This window comes from Heterodontus francisci, chromosome 25, assembly GCF_036365525.1.
Source record: "Heterodontus francisci isolate sHetFra1 chromosome 25, sHetFra1.hap1, whole genome shotgun sequence".
In the NCBI taxonomy this organism is placed as follows: Eukaryota; Metazoa; Chordata; class Chondrichthyes; order Heterodontiformes; family Heterodontidae; genus Heterodontus; species Heterodontus francisci.
In genome coordinates, this window is record NC_090395.1 from 58,762,071 (window position 1) to 58,783,554 (window position 21,484).

A 21,484-nucleotide genomic window follows, 5' to 3' on the forward strand; every position below is an offset into this window, starting at 1 on the left:
TTCACCCCCAAAAGTTCACAAACTTTTAACTTTACCACTTCCCACCATCCCCTCCACCAATCAGAATAGTTTGACCCCATTACCCCGCTCCTGCACGGAGGAACTTACCTCCTCCCCTCTCCTCACGGGTGTTGCACCTCATTTCCCCGGACAGGGACCTGAAGGCGCAGCACTGCCGGTCACCGGGATGAAGATCGCGGTGGCACTTCAGGAGGCGACGGGAACGTCATTAATTCAGGTAAGTTAATGAATTTGAATATTTAAATTATGGTCCTGTCGCCGAGTGGCGTGGGGTCCACGACTAGGCCTCACCGCCGCCGGCAATATTGGGACGGGCCCTGCTGGCATCGAGGTCCATGGCAGACATCATCTGGGGCAATCTTCATGCCACCCCACCACGGATCCCGTCGTCGAGGCCTCTATAAAATCCAGCCCGTTAACTCTGTTTCACTTTCCACAGATGCTGCCAGATCTACTGAGTATTTCCAGCACTTTCTGTTTTTATTTCCGATTTCCAGCAGTCACTGTATTTTGCTTTTGCATAAGAGTTGGAGGTTTTGGGAGAGGAGGTAAGGGAGTTATCTTGGGGTCGAGATAATGTTAGTCTTTTCATTGTTCAGGTAAGTTTCGCCTTAGGATTCGCTTGTAATGATTTATACTTGTAGGGAAAGTTGTTACTTCTTATTCTGCTGCCAAATTTGCTCTTGTTATGACCGGGTGAGGAAGGAGTCTCAGGTTCCCCTCTGACCCCCTTCCTGGTTTGACTGTAACAGGGTATAAATTTTAAAACACAGTGTTTTTAGCTTAACACCTCAGTGAGTCATTGCTCACTGTTTTCTAATTGTAATTGCAAAGGAACCAACCAGACACTTATTCTTAGGTTTAAACAAGACAGATGTAAGTTTATTAACCTTATCACGCTAACTTGGTTAAAATTACTAAAATACGTGACGCCACCATGCTAGCATGCAAATGAAATAAACACACACACACAAATAGATACTGAGGAGAAGAAAGAATTAAAGGTTTGGAGTAGTAAATGGAATTCAGTTACTGTCTTTAGTTTTGCTGTAATGTGCTTGGTTGGAATTGCGGTCTTGTAGTTCTCACTGGGGCCCAATGCATACTTTCAAATTTGCTTCTCTGGTACCAGAAGGCTGAAGAGGTCCTCTGTCTTGAGGCTTAAGCTGCTTCTGTGGGTCCCTGGGACTTTGCTTGAGAGAGAGAGAGAGACAGAGAGAGAGGGACCTTCCTTGTCTTTGGTCTTCAAATTGCAGTCTGCCCAAACCTTTCTGTGAGGCACAATTCAAACAGTCCCCAGTCTGGCCAACAGGAAAGTCATGTGACCAGCTCTTTGTTTGAACCAGCATCTTCTGCGAAGGTTGTTGATTCTCAAAGTTCTCCAGTCACACTCGGTGGGGTCTGGAACTCTGACTCTTATACAGACGAAGAAGATTGATTATTATGATTGCCCAGACCAATCTAGTTAATTGAATCAAAATAAAAGCAAAATACTGCGGATGCTGGAAATCTGAAACAAAAACAAGAAATGCTGGATTCACTCAGCAGGTCTGGCAGCATCTGTGGAAAGAGAAGCAGAGTTAACGTTTCGGGTCAGTGACCCTTCTTCGGAACTCCGAAGAAGGGTCACTGACCCGAAACGTTAACTCTGCTTCTCTTTCCACAGATGCTGCCAGACCTGCTGAGTGAATCCAGCATTTCTTGTTGTAGTTAATTGAATCAGTGAGCACTCCCATTGTCTCTGTATTCAACTGTCTTTCAGAATGCAAATGTGCAGCCATGTTTCAGCTGTCCAACTCTGTGGTCTTTTTTAAGCAGGTTCTGTGCAATGTCCAGTAAAAGGGTTCAAGTCGTGTTCCATCTGACAAAATTAATATGTTTCCATTTGGCAGGTGTGGTTACCGTCACACCTACACCTCTCGCCAAATGAAATGCGACATAGCGGAGCATTTCATTATAAATTAGAAGAAAGGGAACATACAGGAAAGCACATATGCATTTCTCTCATTCATTCTCATTCATTCAGAAATCTTAAAATTGTTTCAGCCTGTCTTTCCTTTGTAGTATTGCTGTTTTAAACTGCCCCTTTTCCTTGAGGCGGGTCTGAGATAGTTTGTGTTGCCCAAGAGGTTTAAAGTTTCTTCACTAAGTCTGCAATATGCTGGGAATGGGCATCCCAATAAACATGTGATTTTTGGGGAGGTTTCAGGTTTGCACATTTACATAATTGTGTTGGGGTCTGCAGGGGGATGGTTAGATTTAATTAGTCCTGGTTTGGAGCTCTGATCATGGGAGTTGGCAGTGGCTGGATCCACTCTGACCTCACTTTCAGTGCTCTGGTGAGTCATGCAAGTGCTTCAGGGTATTGTTGGTTCCCTTTTCTCCTGACTGTGGGGGTGGATTCTTTGCTAATCTTCCCTTTGTCCTCTGGGATATTCCTGCTTGCAGGTATTTGTCCAGATTCTATTGCATTTCCCTGCAGCTCTTTGACTAGGTGAGGCATCACCCTCATGGTTTATCTGCCCTCTTGAGGATATTCTTTGTCCCTGCAGGTTTCTGTAAATGCTGTTAGCAACCCTGGTGGGGCACTTATGGTGTCTGCATTTAAGTAGGAGAATGTGGGATCTAATTTTTCAGATATTTCAGGGTTGGCTGCCCAGACAGTAGGGGTTTTCATTTGGGAATCCTCCATGATCTCCTTTAACTTGTCCTCTTTGTCCCTTTTTCCCTTTTCCTCTCTAACTTTTGCCAGCCCTATGCCTGTCTGTCCACTTTTGTTCTCGGCAAGGGTCCCTTACATTTCACCAGCCCTCTGCTGGAGTGTCCTCCAAACGCCGGTACAGGAATTAGGGGTGCAGATTTCACTGCAGGTTGGGGTTTCCCCTCAACCTGGCACATGTGGCAACTCCTACAGTAATTCACCACATCTTTGTGGAGTTTTGGCCAGTCAAACTGCTGTCTTATGCGGGCTTTGGTTTCTCGTATACCGACATGTACAGCCACTGTCAATTCTTGGGCCATTCTTAATATTTCTTTCCAGTACCTCTGCAGCACCACTAACTGGTGAGCCACTGTCCACTCTTTGTCCTTAGGTCTGTGAGGAGAACTCCATTTCCTCATCAGTACCTCATTCTTTAAATAATAGCAATCAGGGACTCCCTCTGCTTCAATTTCAGACTGGACAGCCTGTGCTAACTTTCTCAACACTGGGTCAGCTCGCTGAGCCTCAGCTAGGGAAGATTCATATATTCCATTCCCAGGGCCCTCCAACCTTCCAAAGAAATTTTCAGACAGACAGACCTGGTAATCTGACTGCGGTGCCAATTCAATCTCCTCTGGGGGAGCTGGTTTGATCATGGCCTGATTCACTTCACATTCAGGGGAACTGCAAGGGACCGTCTCCTGCCACTGCCCTGTCTCTCTGACCTCCTTCGGTCTCTCTTTCACTACTGGTGAAGCTACCACCTTCGCCCATGGCGGGTCATTACCTAGGAGCAGGTCAACCCCATCCACAGGCAAACTAGGGACAATTTCTATGGTCACCGCTCCCAAAACTAGGTCGCACTCCAAGTGCACCTGGTGTAAAGGTACGGGCATACAGTGCCCTCCAATACCATTCACCACCATTCTGGTATTTACTGCACTCTCTGGGGGAAAGGTCATGCCTTTTCCCAGCAAAAGGGATCTGGTGGACCCTGTATCCCTCAGTATTACTATGGGCTGGCCTGCCCCCACTCAATGATATGGGGGTTACTCTCCTTTCGGACACAAAATCCTGATAACCTTCAGGGATCCTATTAAATTTTCCTGCACCCACAGCAGTATTTTTACTCGGTCTTGCTGCTGCTGTGCTTTCCATCAGGGTCCCTTCTCCTGCACTGAACAGGTGTGCGCTGATTAACCCTACAGGCTTTCCCTGTAGTTTTCAGCAGCCAGCTCTTAGAGGACCTGTCTTATTACAATGGAAGCACACAGGTCTTCGGGTCTCACTCCTACTTTCAGCACTGTCTCTTTCGGGCTGGAGGATGGCCCCCCGTGTGTCCTGCTTTTTTTCTCTCTCCCAGGACTGCTTGGTTTCCTATCACCCTCCCACCCTTTCTATTTTTCGGATTTATAGGCATGACTAGGAAAGGTTTTCCCCTGGGGAACCATCTTGTATATTAGAGCAAACTCATCAGTCAGAACTGCAGGTTGCCTCACTCTGTGTACTTTTGTTCCTCCACATGAGTCTTTATGGAGAAGGGGAGAGAGTTTTTAAATTCCTCAAGGAGAATTACCTCTCTGAGGTTTTCATTGCTGGGCTGCACTTGAAGAGCCCTCAACCACTGGTCAAACGCCTACTTCTCTCAAACTCCAAGTACGTTTTATCAGCTTGTTTCCGGAGGCTTTGGAACTTCTGGCAGTACGCTTCTGGTGGTACGCTTCCGGTACTACCTCATTTGCCCCGAGGATAGCATTTTTTGTCAGTTCATAAATTGATGAACTCTCATCTGGCAATAGGGAGTAAACCCGTGGGCTTTTCTTGGGAGCTTGCTTTGTAGCAGTAGAGTCCAGTTCCCAGCCAGCCATTTTAATTGCCTTGCAAGTTTCTCAAAAGATACAAAAAATGCTTCCACGTCTCCCTCACTGAATTTTGGAATCAATTGGGAAAATTTTAAAAACCAGCACACAGCCCCGCATTACTTGTATTCACCATGCTTTCACTGGGGTTACTCTGTCGCCCCCTAGCGAACTCAAGCCGCCATAGCTCCCTTTCCTCCTGTTTCTTCTGGAAATTTCTCTCTCTCTCCTGTCTTTCTTTTTCACTCACCTCTCTCTTTTTCTTTCTCTTCTCTCTCGCTTTGCCTCTCTTTTTCTTTCTCTTCTCTCTTTCTTTGTCTCTCTCTTTCCCTGTCTTCTAATTCAAGTTTTCTTTGTTCCAATTGTATCTTTGCTAGCAGTACCCTGTTGGATTGTATTTCCCTGTCTCTGCTTCTTCAGGTTTGAGTGAAAAATGGTTGGCCACTAGGCTTAGGAGGTCCGATTTCCTAGCTTCGGCATGGACAGTGATCCCACACTGCACAGCCGTATTCCTCAACTCTTCCATAGACAGTGCCTTTAACTTATCCCAAGTTATTTCACCCTGGCTTGGGGAGTTACTGACTGCGGTCGCGGACATGTTAGTATTCTAGCACATAAACCACATGAAAACCTATATTGATGGTTTTTCTCTTTTTTTGATTGGGATCAATTTGATTTCCCACTTCCAATTTCTCATTTGTCTGTGGATCCAATCTGGATGTTTGCCCCCAAATTTCTGTTGCGACCGGGTGAGGAAGGGGTCTCAGTTTCCGCTCTGGCCCCCTTCCTTGTTTGACTGTAACAGGGTATAACTTTTAAAACAGTGTTTTTAGCTTAACACCTCAGTGAGTCATTGCTCTCTGCTGTCTAATTGTAATTGCAAAGGAACCAACCAGACACGTATTCTTAGGTTTAAACAAGACAGATGTAAGTTTATTAACCTTATCGCGCTAACTTGGTTAAAATTACTCAAATACACGCGCCACCATGCAAGCATGCAAATGAAATAAACACACACACACAAATAGATACAGAGGGGAAGAAAGAATTAAAGGTTTGGAGTAGTAAATGGAATTCAGTTACTGTCTTTAGTTTTGCTGTAAAGTCCTTTGTTGAAATTGCGATCTTGTAGTTCTCACTGGGGCCCAATGCACACTTTCAAACTTGCTTCTCTGGTACCAGAAGACTGAAGAGGTCCTCTGTCTTGAGGCTTAAGCTGCTTCTGTGGGTCCCTGGGACTTTGCTTGAGAGAGACAGAGACAGAGAGAGGGAGAGGGACCTTCCTTGTCTTTGGTCTTCAAATTGCAGTCTGCCCAAACCTTTCTGTGAGGCACAATTCAAACAGGTTCCCCGTCTGGCCAACAGGATATCATGTGAACAGCTCTTTGTTTGAACCAGCATCTTCTGCGAAGGTTGTTGATTCTCAAAGTTCTCCAGTCACACTCGGTGGGGTCTGAACTCTGGCTCTTACACAGACAAAGAAGGTTAATTATTATGATTGCCCAGACCAATCTAGTTAATTGAATCAGTGAGCACTCCCATTGTCTCTCTATTCAACTGTCTTTCAGAATGCAAATGTGCAGCCATGTTTCAGCTGTCCAACTCTGTGGTCTTTTTTAAACAAGTTCTGTGCAAAAGGGTTCAAGTAGTCATTCCATCTGACGAAATTAATATGTTTCCATTTGGCAGGTGTGGTTTCCATCACACTCTGGATAGATCGTTCCGTTCACTGTGGCCAGAACTGATCCTTCCGACTGAATCATAATGTGCCGATCACATTGTTGTGTTGACACTAGTAAATTCTCCCTCGCAATAGTCACCTTGGTTTAATTGTTCTTATTAACCAGCTAATTTGTATTTGAATGTAATGTAATGAACCGTACCTGAGCAAGTACCCCTTTTAACTGAGCTATTCTGATCAATGCGATGTGCACTATTACATTGAATATGACTAAAGCCTCAGCACAGAAGATATAATGGATGACGTTTAATTAAGATGGGCATGTATGATTAGAGATACAACACTGAAACAGGCCCTTCGGCCCACCGAGTCTGTGCCGAACATCAACCACCCATTTATACTAATCCTACACTAATCCCATATTCCTACCAAACTTCCCCACCTGTCCCTATATTTCCCTACCACCTACCTATACTAGTGACAATTTATAATGGCCAATTTACCTATCAACCTGCAAGTCTTTTGGCTTGTGGGAGGAAACCGGAGCACCCGGAGAAAACCCACGCAGACACAGGGACAACTTGCAAACTCCACACAGGCAGTACCCGGAATCGAACCCGTGTCCCTGGAGCTGTGAGGCTGCGGTGCTAACCACTGCACCACTGTGCATGTCAGATGCATAATATGGGGATGTAGGTCTATTATGGTAACAGTTGAACAATAGCAGTGAGGAGCTTCTTAATTGGACCAGACGAATGCTCTACAAATTTGGATTATTTTGATTTTATGAAAAGTTGCTTTAATTAGATAAAGGACTCTTCTGTAGGCAGGTACATCTTGGAAAGTCTACGTGGACTGCTGAGAAAACTGACAACATTTAGGTAACATATAGGTAAAGCAGTCCTTCCTGTTGATGAAGGCCACTGGCTGCTCCGTGGGAGCCTTGATGGCCACAAACATGCATTCGATGACAAATTGCACCTGGGGGAAACCAGCAATGGGTCCAAAGCCGATGGCCCTCTCCACCTGACTGTCAGGGTCAGTCCGGTAGCGCACAAGGCATTTGTCACCTCCTTGATGCAGCAGTGGGCTGCTGCCTGGGAGACCCCATACATGTTCCCAGTGGATGCCTGGAAAGACCCAGATGCATAAAGGTTGAGTGCCATGGTGATCTTCAGGGCCATGGCCATGAATCCCATGGGCAACAGCTCATCCTGCAGCATGGCACATAAGTTGGTGACGGCCTCCCTGGAGGGCAATAGTCTTCGCTGACAGTGCTGCTCGGACATTTGCAGGTAGTTGAGTCAAGTCCGGTACACTGTCTGCTCTTAATGGCATGGCCGGTTGCCATCGCTCCCCTAGTTGAGGTTCACCAGCTTGCCAAACTGGTGCCTGGCCCTGTCTCCCTCTGAGCCTCTGCTGTGCAGCGCAGGGATCTACAAAGACTAGGTATATGAGATCCATGTCAACTGGTCTCACCCCCCTCCTGTGTGCTGTCCCTAAAAAGAAGGCCTTGCATTTGGAATTCTGCCCTTGCCACTCCAATCTGAACACGCGCTTATGCCCCTCAGTGCTCACCCTTGCAGAGAGCCCACCATCCGAGTCAGCGCCCACCCTTGCCATCAGGCCAGTGCCGCTATTGAGCAATGGCTGCCGCTCCCCCCTCTTCCCCTTCCTACATTCATCCAACGCTCCCCATGGATGTCTTCCCAAGGCCTCGCCTCGGTACCACCACCTTTAAACGGGCGGGGATCAGAAGGCACGTGATCCCCATGCGCCATTCATTAAGTTCAAAACCCCTCATAAAATTGAGGTGAGGTCCATGCAAATGCATGGTGAGTGTCTGATCATCAAGTCTAATTGTAGTCCCGCTGCATCGTGGCGACATCGTCGCCTTGGAGCTTTCCCGCCACTTTTTCATCCCTCCACTGCTTCCCCACTTGCCCCTTATGGCTGCACAAAATTCTGTCCAGTTATTGCAATGAAACCCATTTCCAGTGCTGTCAGATTCTGCTGGCCCCAAAAGAAGATTGTGCACTGGAGATCATTAATGGAGGAGCGCTGAGGAAGCAAGATGACCATTGCAAATATAATAACATTAAATTTGCTTTACTGACCAGAGACTTCATGGCTGATGTTTTGGATCACTTACTTTGAAAAAATTATGTCTTGAAAATACCTGTAAAAGTCCAGAGTGTGACAGGGCCTTTCAACCAATCCAGCCCACTCCATTCAGAGACCATGTATGGTTATTCTAATGTATACTTCTCCCCAAGGCCCACAACTGCTCATTTCATATTTTAGGCACACTAATGGCTAAACTTTCCTCTGTTTCCAAAGGGATTTGTGATTTTTCTCTGTCCTGCTCACCCAATGCAAACCCAAGCATCAAAATAACACTGGCGCAGTTTTTAATGAAAGGAATAATTTCAGGCAAACTTTGGGAATATATGTCACATAAGTCAATCAGCAGCCCTTTGTTGCAGAAAACAGGTGCCCCTGGAGAGTTGTGCAGTTTCTCTCCTTACCTATGGATCTGGCCTATCAGTGGAAAATGTGGGAAATTAATTGTGGGAAGGTAATGGATCTTGAGACCAAATAACCAGCTCAATTTAAAAGATAGCACTTTTAAACCAGACTGTTCAGGAAATACTATCCTATTCTCATTACATTTCAACCTTCCTTGTTCTTCAACTGTGACAGATCAGAAAGTAGTGCCTGGAAAGTGTTGCTCAACTTCAAAATATTCAGGTAGCTCACTTTCAGATTTCACTTTTGAGAACTCCATCGTTTTATGAGAATTGAGACCCAGAACTAATTGGAGAGGAACAGAGTTAACGGGCTGAATTTTGTTTTGGATGACGGGGACCTGGCAGGGGGCCAGAAGGTGGGGAGGGAGACACCTCTGTTGGACCCCCATTGCAATTCCACAGTGGGCAGGCAATTAACTGCCCACTGCCCTGGACACCGTCCCTTTCAGGGATGAGCTCCCAACTCCATGAGCTGTCAGAAAGGCGGGCAGCTCTGCAGTTCAGGCAGCGTCACTGGGAGTGGTGGCCACTGAAGGAAACCCTGCCATATCAAAGAGTCCGAAGACCCCAGGAGGGGTAAATGGGGTTGGCGCGCTGGGGCCATTCAGGCAGGCCCCGGCAATGGGGTGGGGGGTGATGTCAGTGAGGGTAGGAGTGTCCTCCCGGGGTGGGGGTGGGGGGCAGCAATCATTGCCAGGGGAGCCCTTTTGGGGCCCTAAATTGCCCCCAGAGGAGGAAACCCCGATCCCATTAGGAGGCCGCCAGCTTTTACCAGGTGGCGCCTCCCTGCAGCAGTGGTTTCCTTCGCCTTCTATTAAATTTAGGTGGAGGAGGGAAGAGGCCCTACAGTGGCCAATGCCCTTAAGTGGCCATTAATTGGCCACTTAAGGGCTTCAATTGGCCTGGGGCAGGAAGGCCATCTTTGGCCTTCCCTGCCCTGGACTAAATTGGAAGGCGTTGGAAAGGCAACGGACACTCTGCCCCCTGCCTTCCAATGCAATTTTATGGGATCCCCTGCACATCCTTTCCTATTCCAAGGGGGCCCATATAATTCAGCCAACATTTTAGGTTTGATGATGACCAGTTCTGATGAAAGGTCATCAACTTGAAATGCTAACTCTGTTCCTCTCTCAACAGATGTTGCCTGACCTGTTGAGTGTTTTCCGCATTTTCTGCTTTTATTTCAGACTTCTAGCATCCACAGAGCTTTCTTTTGTCCAAGAACTAATCCATTTGACTCAATTTGTACTAAGTGGAATGAGAACAGAAACTGCTGGAAATACACAGCAGGTCTGGCAGCATCTGTGTCGAGAGAAACAGAGTTAGCAGTTCAGGTCTGTGACCCTTCATCAGAACTGGCAAACATTAGAAATGTAACAGTCTTTGAGCAAGTGAAAGGGGGGACGGGTGGTGGGGGGAAGAAGAACAAATGGGAAGGTCTGTGATAAGATGGAGGGCAGGAGAGATTAAATGACAGAGAGTCATGGAATAGAAGACAAAGGGAGTGCTGAATAGTTGTAGTAACAGTTGTAGTATTATCTGGATCTCTCCTCATCATAGTACCACAAAGTAATCTAATGAAAAAATAAATTGCATTTCCCAGTAAAATCATGTCGAAGTCTGCCTACTGAACCACTGTGATTCATCTGGTCAGGCCAGAGGTCTAAAACTCAGAATTAAAGAACTACATTAATGATACTAGGGCTAGGTAGGAGTTTTTTCAAGATATTTTCAAGAATTTTTTTCTCATCGTAAGATGTACATTAGTGAATTTATTCATTATATAATGAATTTGTGAAACATATTTCATGTTTGGGGGGAACAAAGTGAAATATTAACTTTCATTAACACTGTGGAAAGTTGCATTTTGCTGTGAAATGGGAGATGCACAGTTTCTTTCACTGACCTTCCCTGGGACCATGTTGAAATACTAAGTATAAAAGCATAAACACCCTGTAATAATGTCTATCAGTCTGTTTATATTGCCAGTTCAGTCTAGTTTTTGCAAGATAATCAGTCATCGCTGTTCTGTATAAAAGCAGCCAGATCTCAAAATTGTTTTGATGGTAAGAATTCCAAAGACTTATGGTGCTTTATGATCATTTTAGTCTCCAAAACATTATGCATGCTTTGTTTCCCTTTTAGTTAGAAACATAAGGATGTACGAGACTGGAAAAGACTATTGTCATTTATCTGAATAGTCCCAAGACTTAAAATATACCAAGTGACACTCTATCACTCCTACCCTTCAATCACTTCTTTTGCTAAGAAAACTATCCTGTTCTCTTGCACTTTGTGACACTGTCCAGCTCCAGTATCTGCCCAACAGTCTGTTCTACTTATTCAGAAATCATTGCGTAATAGTTAAATCGAAACTGCCTGTTCACCTTGTCCTCTAAATGGAAGTCAGTACCCCTGGCTAAAGGGTGTGGCTATTTCAAAATATTTATTAGACTCTGTTTATCTCAATTCCCCTAGGACCTTGAAAGCATTGCTAAAATTTCCCTGAACCAAGATTTCTCCAGTGTAGACAATAGCACCGTGAGGTGATATTCTTCATAGTCCAATACTTTGTGTGCCAAATAGAAAGTTTGATTACATTTTGGGTAACAAAGGGTGGAATTTTATGCTCTCCCCTATGGCGGGTTTGAAGGCAGGGAGAGCATATAATCGGGTGGGATGGTGGTGGGGTTGGGGGGGATCCTGCTGAAATTTAGTCCGGGGCAGAAAGGCCTGTGAATGGCCTTTCCACCCTGCCGCCAATTGAGGCCTTTAACTGGTAATTAGCCCCTAATTAAGAACCTCTTCCTGCCGCAGCTGCAATAACCTGTGCGGCAGGCAGCCCTATTGCCGCATGGGAAGCACGGCACAAAAAACCTTGCGGGCTGCTTCCCGGCTGTGGGGGGGGTGGGGGGGGAGTAGAGGAAGTGGAGGTGGGGGGGGGGGGGGTCCCCTCGTTCAAAGTACTTAGTGCCTGAATGAGGGACCCAGCATTGGGAAGGGGGTGACCATTGAGGGCCCCCACCCTGCGAGACCCTTCAGCCCTGACCCACCTTGAGCCTGGTTCCAGTGCCGCTCCTTGGTGTCTGGTCACTGCAGCTACAGCGACAGCCACCGCCTCCGCAGTGGTGCTGCAGCTGCTGGTCTCTGATTGGTCGGCAGCTCTACAAGGCTGGGACTTGGGGAGGCGGTAGCGCAGTGGTAATGTCACTGGACTAGCAATCCAGACCCCAGGCTAATACTCTGGAGACATGGGTTCAAATCCCACCATGGCAGATGGTGAAATTTGAATTCAATCAATAAGTCTGGAATTAAAAGCTAGTCTAGCAGTGACCATGAAACCATTGTCGATTGTTGTAAAAACCCATCTGGTTCACTAATGCCCTTTAGGGAAGGAAATCTGCCGTGCTTACCTGGTCTGGACTACATGTGACTCCAGACCCACAGCAATGTGGTTGACTCCTAAATGCCTTCTGAAGTGCCTCGCAAGCCACTCAGTTCAAGGACAATTAGGGATGGGCAATAAATTCTGGCCTAGCCAGTGGCGCCCACATCCCATGAACGAATATATTAAAAAAAACTTCCGGTGGCAGGATCCTAAATCATATGGAAGACCCGCAGCTGCCCAGTTAAGTGCCTAATTGGCACTAAGTTTGGAAGGCCTTCCGGACAAGAGTCAGCATGGGGATCTCGGCATCGGTTTCCCCCAATGTTGAGACCCCCGCTTCCAGCACAAAATTCCACCCAAAATCTCCACAGTTTTTTAGAACATTATCTGTGAAAATGAGATTGTCTCTAAATTTGGCTTACCGGAATGCTAGTCTGGCTAAGTACGTAAGAGCTCCTGAACAATGAGCAGAACTCTCTGTTACATATGTTAATATATTAAAATTTTAATTGCAACCTTGTTTGCTTGGTTCTGTGGAGATGCCAATGAGACGTATAACTAGGAGACAAAAGGATTTGTATACAGAGGTAATTAAGTCGGAGATGGCCTGCTTTTGGAAATATTTCCTCTTTAGATAATAATCAGTCTGTTGAATCCAGTAAATCATAGGGTTATCATTTGGAGATGGTGCCTGGGAAGCTGTTGTCTCCACGATCTTTGGTGAGGCAGTCATGTGATCTGGATACAACACCTTATTGATGTCCTGCCAACTCACCCAGGTCTGAATTTCAAAGGGTAAAGCTCAGGAAACCTGTTCCCAGTACTGCTGAGGCTAATGGACTGCAGTCTTCATGGGCAGAATCTTTGTTCTGGGGTCAGGACCCCGATGTTTGGTGCATTTCCAGGTTCTGAACCCGTGTCGCGTCAGCGTCAGGAGCCTGATGTGATTTTTTTCTGGGGACGGCCAATTAGTGATGAGGGAAAGTGCTTGCCGTCCAATTAAGGATGGCAGATGTGCTCCCGAGGCTGGAGGGCCAATAGGAGGCCCTGCAGCCCTAAGAGATCGGCAGCCCCACTGTCAGAAGTGGGAGCTGCCAATGCATGTAGGATAGTGAAAGAGGGCACGGCAAAATGGAGGTGCCCTTTGAATACTTTGATAAAAGGTGAGAATAAGTCTGGCCACAGATGCCCCTGCAGCCACAGATGTAGCTATCTTACGATCGCGGCCAGGGGGAGGTGGGGGGGGGGGGGGGTGAGGATCAAAAATATTAGATGGAACATTGGCCCCTGGTCTGCCACCGGGGAGCCACCTCCATCCCTGGGCCTTGTTTCAGCCTCAGTGGGGGATCTGACTGCCGACTGGAAAATTCCAGTTGGTACTGCACTGTGCCTGTAATAGACATTTTAAGGGCCTTAGAGCTTTCACCCTATTTCCATTGACTTTAATTTAAGAAGTTTACGAAGAAGTGGCAGGCATTTGCCAAGTCTACAGCCCATCCTGCGTGTTAGAAGCTGATCAGGTTATAGCCTGTATGTGTACTATGCTGCAGTATGGGTTTGCATGCCAAGCATTCAAAGGACTATAGGACTGCACGCGTGCCTAAAGAAATTACTAGCTTTAAGAACCTGCTGTTTGGGATTTTCCTCAAGCAGCTCTTTTCTTTGCCTTTTGCAAAAACAGCCCTCTAGGTATTGTGGAGATCATTCCCCCTGTCAGCTTTCTTCTCCCAGATGTTTTGGATAACTCTTCATTGGGAACAGAGCCCTTGATTGTCAAAAAAACCAAGCCTCCTTCACATGCTGCACCTAGCAGCACCTCAATCATGACATTCGCAAGTGTAGTTGTTGGTGTCTGGAACCCTTTGCTGCACAGCGATAAAGCACATCTTCAATCAGCTTCCCTTTCACATTTAAGCACTTTAAACAGCTGTTGCATCCCTAAATGTGCACAAGCTCCTCGAGGTAGTTTGCTGTGTGGGAAGGACTTCATCTGGAATAGAAAGTTTATTTTTATCACAAATAGCTTTTCACTAAAAGACTCTGATGCTTCCTACGTTACATTGCTCTCACCACAAAATTGTGAATTTTCTAGTACAGGTGAATATCCTTAAATACAGCAGACTACCTTTGTGTACATATGCATTAGCAATTCTGAAATGCATCGGATGGCCTGCCACGGAGCTTCCAAAACATGGTGAAATGCATTACCAACTTGTGTGTCATTTCCACAAATGGCTGCAACACTCTGCAATCACTGAGTCGCCCTGCAGGAAACTGTGACACTAGTAATAACATCTCACAGATGCTCAGAATGCAGGCTTTTGACTCAACTATCTTATGTGCTTTGAACAGGCAGAGATAGGGCCGTCACTCAGCTCACTGATCTCCTAATGGTCCACAGCTGAAATGAGGGTTCCTAAGTGGAGTCATAAGCCAAGTGCGCAGGGGATAGCCCTTCGTCCCAGCAGCCAGCCTTAAAATGTGTCGTGCAAGAGCAAACAGTGGAATATAGATGATTGACACAATGTAAAAGCTTCATTGTAACTGCCAGGAAAGTAAGTAAAGACTTGCATGATGCTCTGTTTGTATTCATATACCAGTTGCACATATATATTGGGTAGAAATATTTGTAATTGTGTGAAATGACATGGGCACAATAAATGACAACCTGGACATGGGGGGAACCTATATTCTGTGTGAACCCCAGAGCCCTATCCTGCTTGTTCCGGATGTCTACGATTGAACTAATGAATGCATTTGCTCTAACAAACAAGGCATCAGTCGCCTGTTTAGTACAAACAGGTAACTTGGGGCTGGCAGCCTGGAAGGGGCCGACAGCAAAGAAGTTCAGGTGTGCAGTGAGCTTGACTGAAACGAGCAGTGCTGCGCTAAGTGACAACAGTTGGTTGCTTGTCTTCTTGCAGGATGGGGCACAATGAGGTGCAATCCATAGAGAATTGAAGCCACCTTATGCATTGCACTTCAGAGAACTGCAGTTATGTTGTTCTGCCCTCATAAACAGTATTGGAAGGGTAAGGATTCCTCCAAGTCCATCTTGTTCTACTTGCTTCAGCCACGGCTCTGTTTTTCTCTTCTTCCTACTCCTCCTCCTCAGTGAGATTCCTGGAAGGGCCCCCATCAAGAGACAACTGTGATCCCCGGAGTCTCTTAATAGGTGAAATCTACAGTTGCAACAATAAGTACTTCCAATTCCTTTAAAGCCAAAAGGCTCACAAGCTACTGCAAGAAAAATGGACCAGGAGCTCCATAGAGCTTTACCCGAGAGCGGCTGAAAATGCCTTTAAATATCGTTAGAAATGGCCACCTCAAGATTTGGCCTTGATGGAGGGAAGCAGGATGTGGGGTTAGTTAGACAGCGGGATTGGAAAATGCAGTCAGTATTGTAATGACATCACGTAACCACAATTTAAATTTATTCATGAAACTCCTGCAGCTTTGATTAATGTCACCCAGAAAATCAGGCCAGCTGTAAAAACAATGGTACGTGAGCGGGAGCTACAGACATCTTAAGTTTTGCCCGTTTTTGAGTGCAAATACGACAGGAAGGAGACAAAAAACGCCCTCTTATGTGCCATGCCATAACACTAATAAATGCAATTCAAAGTTTTATACCAGTAAACAAGAAAAGATTCTTTTATTTCATTTTACTACAAAATCTGCTGCACAGTAAAACTTTCAGATCTAGGAAAAACACTGCTTACCACGAAATAGAACAAGATTATATTGTGGAGCTAAAGGAAGAAGAATTGTAAATACTGGAAAACCAAAGCACAATGCTCAATGCATGTAGACAGGTCAGCATCTGAAAAGAGAAAGATAAGTTATATCAAGGTTGGATGTAAAACCTCTCATCAGAAACATTAACCTGAAGGATCACAGTCAAAACGCTATCTATATTTTCTCTCAGCTGACTGATCACTTGTATACTTTCACCATTCTACTTCTAACATATTATTGTGGCCATTTTCTGTTATCCCCTATTGTGATTCTTTTTGCACTCGGAAGGAAAGTAGCTACATATGCTTTTAAAAGATTTGTCCTTTTAAAAGCAACCGGCAGCGTAAATACCTAAATATAATGCAGGGGCCAAAGCTGCACACATTGGGCTGGATTTAATGGGCCCCCCAGAGATGGGCTAGGAGGTGGGGATGGGGGCTCCCATAGAATTGCAGTGGCCGGCAGGGACGGAGTGCCCATCGTCTTCCTGTCGCACTGCAATTAAGTCGGGTGTGGGAAAAGCCGAGGACGGCCTTCCTGTCCAGTGGCCAATTGAGGCCCTTAGCAGGCCTATTATTAGCCACTTAAGGGTCTCTTCCCACCACCGCTGGAAATAAGCTAGCAGTGGGTGGGGGGTGGCAGTGGGTATCCTCTGCCATGTTTGGAGGTAACTGAGTAAAATGAGGTGACCTCCCTGTGGGCTTGGGGGTGGGGGGATCTCCTCTGTGGGCAATCTGTAGCCTATGGAGGATCCCTGGCAGAACACCCTCCATCTCTACTCATTCGCTCCCCCCTCCTTCTCCCCATTGCCGGGGCCTGCCAGAATGGCTCCGGCGACACTGCCTCACTTACCTGAGGTCCGGGTCTCCAGCGCTGGGCCTGGTTCCCAGACCTCCTGTAGCACCGGCAGAGGCCACCACTCTCTATGGTGCTGCTGCTAGTACTGAACTGCCGGCACTCTGATTGGCCGGCAGTTCTTGGAGGCAGGATCCCCGTCTTTAAAGGTTAATTGACAGAGCTGTGGTTCAGCGGGAGGGTGCTCCGAATGGCTGACACTGGATTGTGAGGCCTAACCAAGGTCAATACAAGGATAATACATAGAGGGTGACTATGAGACGGAATGCATCATATTGCATAAGGATTGGAGGAGTGGCAATGGTGGATGGATAATGGGGAGGTGATGAAGTATATAGAAACTGATGGCTGGGTGCTGCGAAAATTGAGTCGACGATGGGGTACATTTGGCAAGACATAGTGAAAGGGGGTGGGGGCTTAAACCATAGCTTGAAGTTGAATCAGCAAATGTACTCACTTTTCCTGACCTGGTTAGGTCATTAAACTGCTTCCTACATTGTATTCAAGACCAGAGCACAATGTCCTGAACATCTCTAATTTCCAATTGTGCATTTCGCTTTAACTGCAGCTAGGATTGTGCCATGCGGGTATGAATAAAGCCCGCTGCACAATTTGGAGATGCAAAACCCAAAGTTCAAAATTATTTGGTACAATTGAGTTGAGATCGCAGATTCTGACCGGCTCACTTGACCTCGGGGTTTCCTCAGCCAATTTAACTAACCACCCCCCCACCCACATGGAAGGTGACATCAGATTAATGTCAGGGCCAGTAAAAGTAAAAATTTAACAGTGGTGGGGTCATTTAAAATTTGAATTCGTTCTTGGTAATTGTTGTTTAATTTAAAAGTAGTGATGTGTTGATAACTTAGATAAAGTAGGATGGGAGAAGGCTCATGTGGAGCACTAACACCAACACAGACCTGTTGGGCTGAATGACCTGTGTCATTCATGTAGGGGTTGGCATCCTTCCATCTACGAAGGTGATGGACACACAGCAAACAATCCATTTAGGTGGAGTGTCCTCTCTTGGTGCACTTTAGTTGATGGCTGTAAAGGCCAATCCTTGAAAGGCAGGTTCTGCCACATGTGCTGCACATGAAGCTGCCAAGTGACGCTGTGAGTGTTGTTTTTGGCATTGGCATCTGTTACCAAGCTGCTGTAGTAATTGGTCATCGTGGTAGTGCACACCAGCCCACAGGATGTATAGCCATTTCCCTCTTTCGCCAGCTCGTGACTCACAGGTGCGGTAGTCAACATTTAAGGCCTTCATGTCATGCTTGCAAGCATTCTTGAAGCAGAACTTTGGGCGCCCCACTGGTCGTCTGGCCCCGGCTACCTCACCGTACAGAAGGTCCTTGTGTATGCGACCGTCTTCCATCCTGCAGACATGTCTGATCACCGAAACCACCTCTGTATGATTGCTGCCAACACACTTGGGAGCTCTGTCTTTGAGAGAACTGACTCATTTGTGATTTTGTCCTGCCAGGATATACCCATAATGCGTTGCAGACAGTGAAGATTGAAATTATTGAGCTTCTTTTCCTGGTAGCTGTAAGTCACCCATGTTTCACAGCCATATAGCAAGGTGCTGAGAACACAGGCCTTATAAACCATCAGCTTGGTCCTGAGGGTCAGCTTGGTGTTATCCCATGTGGTGCCTTCAACGTTGACAACAACACGTCAAGAGCTAATGGCTAATGTGTCATGTAAAACAAATCTTATCTGGGAATAGTTAAAAGTTTAAATTTAAAGGATCAGAAACAATTTTTTTGGGAGGGGAGGCCTAGTGAGGCAGGTTTGAATGTGAAGCTAATCTAGTTGGCAGGAAGCATCAGTAGACCCTGGAGTGAGGGTAGTATTGGGAAAACCCATGGGAAGGCAGGGCTGGGACCAGCTGCACAAAATGAATCAGTGACAAATGCTGTTGGCCCAAAAGAAGAAATGTATTTTGTGAAACCAGTCAGCAGGGAGCAAGGCCAGGGGCCTAAAGTAGGTGGAGCTTGAGATCTAGTGTAAGAGTGGAATGGGGCAGGAGAGAAGGGCTAGGCGCCTTTGAGAATGAAAGGAAGGCTGGGAAAGGAGCTTGAGGCCAGTGGGATGGAAGAGTATTGAGTGCGCTCTGCTTAACACTCCCCATGGTTCAGACAACACACAATAATAACTCCCACGTGCAGATAGGTTGTAAAGTATGCTACTAACATAATCACTCACTAATTCAGTAAACACACACAGGAATTTAACAAACTTGTTCAACCAGAAAAGGCTTGTTGGACCTTTATTATCTTTAATGTTGTTGGCAAAGAGCTCTGTACATTCCCTTTCATTTGCATACTACAAGGGGGTGCAAGCTAAATGTATCTTCTGGTGCAGACTTTGTGGATGAGAGTGCACATCAAGAAGGTGGGTGTACAACCTCATGGATTTTCTCTTCTATCATTTTAAATCAAAGAATTATACTACACAGGAGGCGGCCATTCAGTCCACCTACCCATGCCGGCTCTTTGATAGAGTTAACTAATTAATCCTCTGCTCTTTCCCCATAACCCTGTAAATTTTTCCCCTTTGAGTATTTATCCAATTCCCCGTTGAAAGTTATTATTGAAACTTTTTCCACCACCCTTTGAGGCAGTGCATTTCAGATCACAACAACTTGCTGTGTAAAAAAAAAATGGTTCCTCATGTTACCTCTGGTTCTTTTGCCAATCACCTTAAATCTGTGTCCTCTGGTTACCGTCCCTTCTGCCACTGGAAACAATTTCTCCTTATCCATAATTTTAAACATCTCTATCAAATCACCTCTTTAACCTTCTCTGCTCTAAGGAGAACAAACTCAGCTTCTCCAGTCTCTCCATATAACTGAAGTCCATCGTCTCTGGTACCATTCCAGTAAATCTCTTCTGCGCCTGCTTAGCACAATTCTCCAGCTGAAGTTTAGCATAATTTCCTTGCTTTTATACTCCATTCCTCTATTAACAAAACCAAGGATCCCATATGGTAATTCAACTATCCTGTTACCTTCGAAGATTTGTGTTCATACACACCCAGGTTTGTTTCTGCACCTCCTTTAAAATTGTATCATATTGCCTCTCCTCATTTTTCCTACCAAAATGTATCACTTCACACATCACTATGTTAAATTTCATCTGCCATGTATCTGCCCATTTCACCAGCCTCCTATGCCCTCTTGACATCTGTCACCATCCTCTTTGTTGTTCACTACATTTCTGAGTTTTGCGTCATCTGCAAACTTTGAAATTATACCCTGTATACTCAAGTCCAGGTTATTAATATATATCAAAAATGCAATGGCCCTAATACTGACCCCTGGAGAACACCACTGTATGCCTCCCTCCAGTCTGAAAAACAACAGTTCACCACTGTCCTTTATCTAATTTGTATCCATGCAGCTACTGTCTGTTTAATTTTGCTAACAAACATTTTAATGGATGAAATAGTATGGAGGGCCATATACCCAAGTTCTCAAACTGCACTCTGGTGCACTAAAAACAAATATTTACCCTTTTATGATCAACAGCTGTTCCTTTGGTAACCACACAGATGTCAATAAGCAATTAAAACGGTTCCTGCAGCCATAACCATGACAACTAATTATTTTTTGCTGTTTTAAGAATATGTGTTGCATCATCTTAACCTGGAGTAATTCACATTTGAATTTAGTCCTCTTTGTGAAATACACTACGCTTTGACATTTCCATTTATTGCTCCTTAGCCTTGTTTTCCTGTGCATCATTTGATTGGCTGTGCCCTTTGGGCAAATATTGTAAACTGTAAGTGCCTGACAGGTTATTTATTTTAGTTTCTTTAAAAAATAGGATCTGTGAGTTTTATTTCTTTTCATTTACTGAATATTATGGAACAGTGAAACTTTTTAATATCTACATTCCTATCATCTACAGGGAGGGTGGCCTCCAGCATTATGGAAGATAATTGAGCTTCACTATATTACAAAGATAATAACAGCCCTCAGCATGAAATAGAAGTGACAACACAAACATCCACGAAATGGAATTCTTTAAAGAAGTAACTGAAAGAGTAGATAATGGTAATGCTGTATACATAATGTATTTGGATTTCCAAAAAAGCCTTTGATAAGATACCGCATAGTGGAGTCACAACTAAGGTCAAAACATGTGGAGTAAGGGGACAAGTAGCAGAATTGATAGCGAGCTGGTCCATTCATCTAATTGATTCTGAAGAGATGAAAACTTTGCGGAGTTCTTTTTTTACTTTTGTGGACACACATATTGGATAGGTCAAATGAAAACTCCCAAACTATGTCTACCAAGTTTTAATTAAAGTTTTTATTTGAAATGGTGGGAGTGTGGGGTGCAAGTTGAAAACATCTGAGTCCTCTGTTTTCTTCTTCTTCATGGTATCACTGCCTTATGCAACTCCAAAGGCCTCGTGGACAAGCTAACAAAGAATTTGCTCCAAGATCTCTACCAATGATACTTTTAAACTGACTTTCAAAGAACTAGGGTTCCAGGATTGTCCTGGAATCTTCTGCCCTCTACTTCAAGCAATCCAGGATAAAAGTCCAAGGAGGATTAAAAAGAAATTGAGTTCCTTTCACTTTCTTCAGGTTTTCAAGCAACAGAAGGATGCTGTTTGGGTCTCAAAGGAACGCTTAGGAGGTAGGATGAGAAAGGCCTCGCATTCAGAGGTGGGGGAGCAAATCCTAGGTAGAGA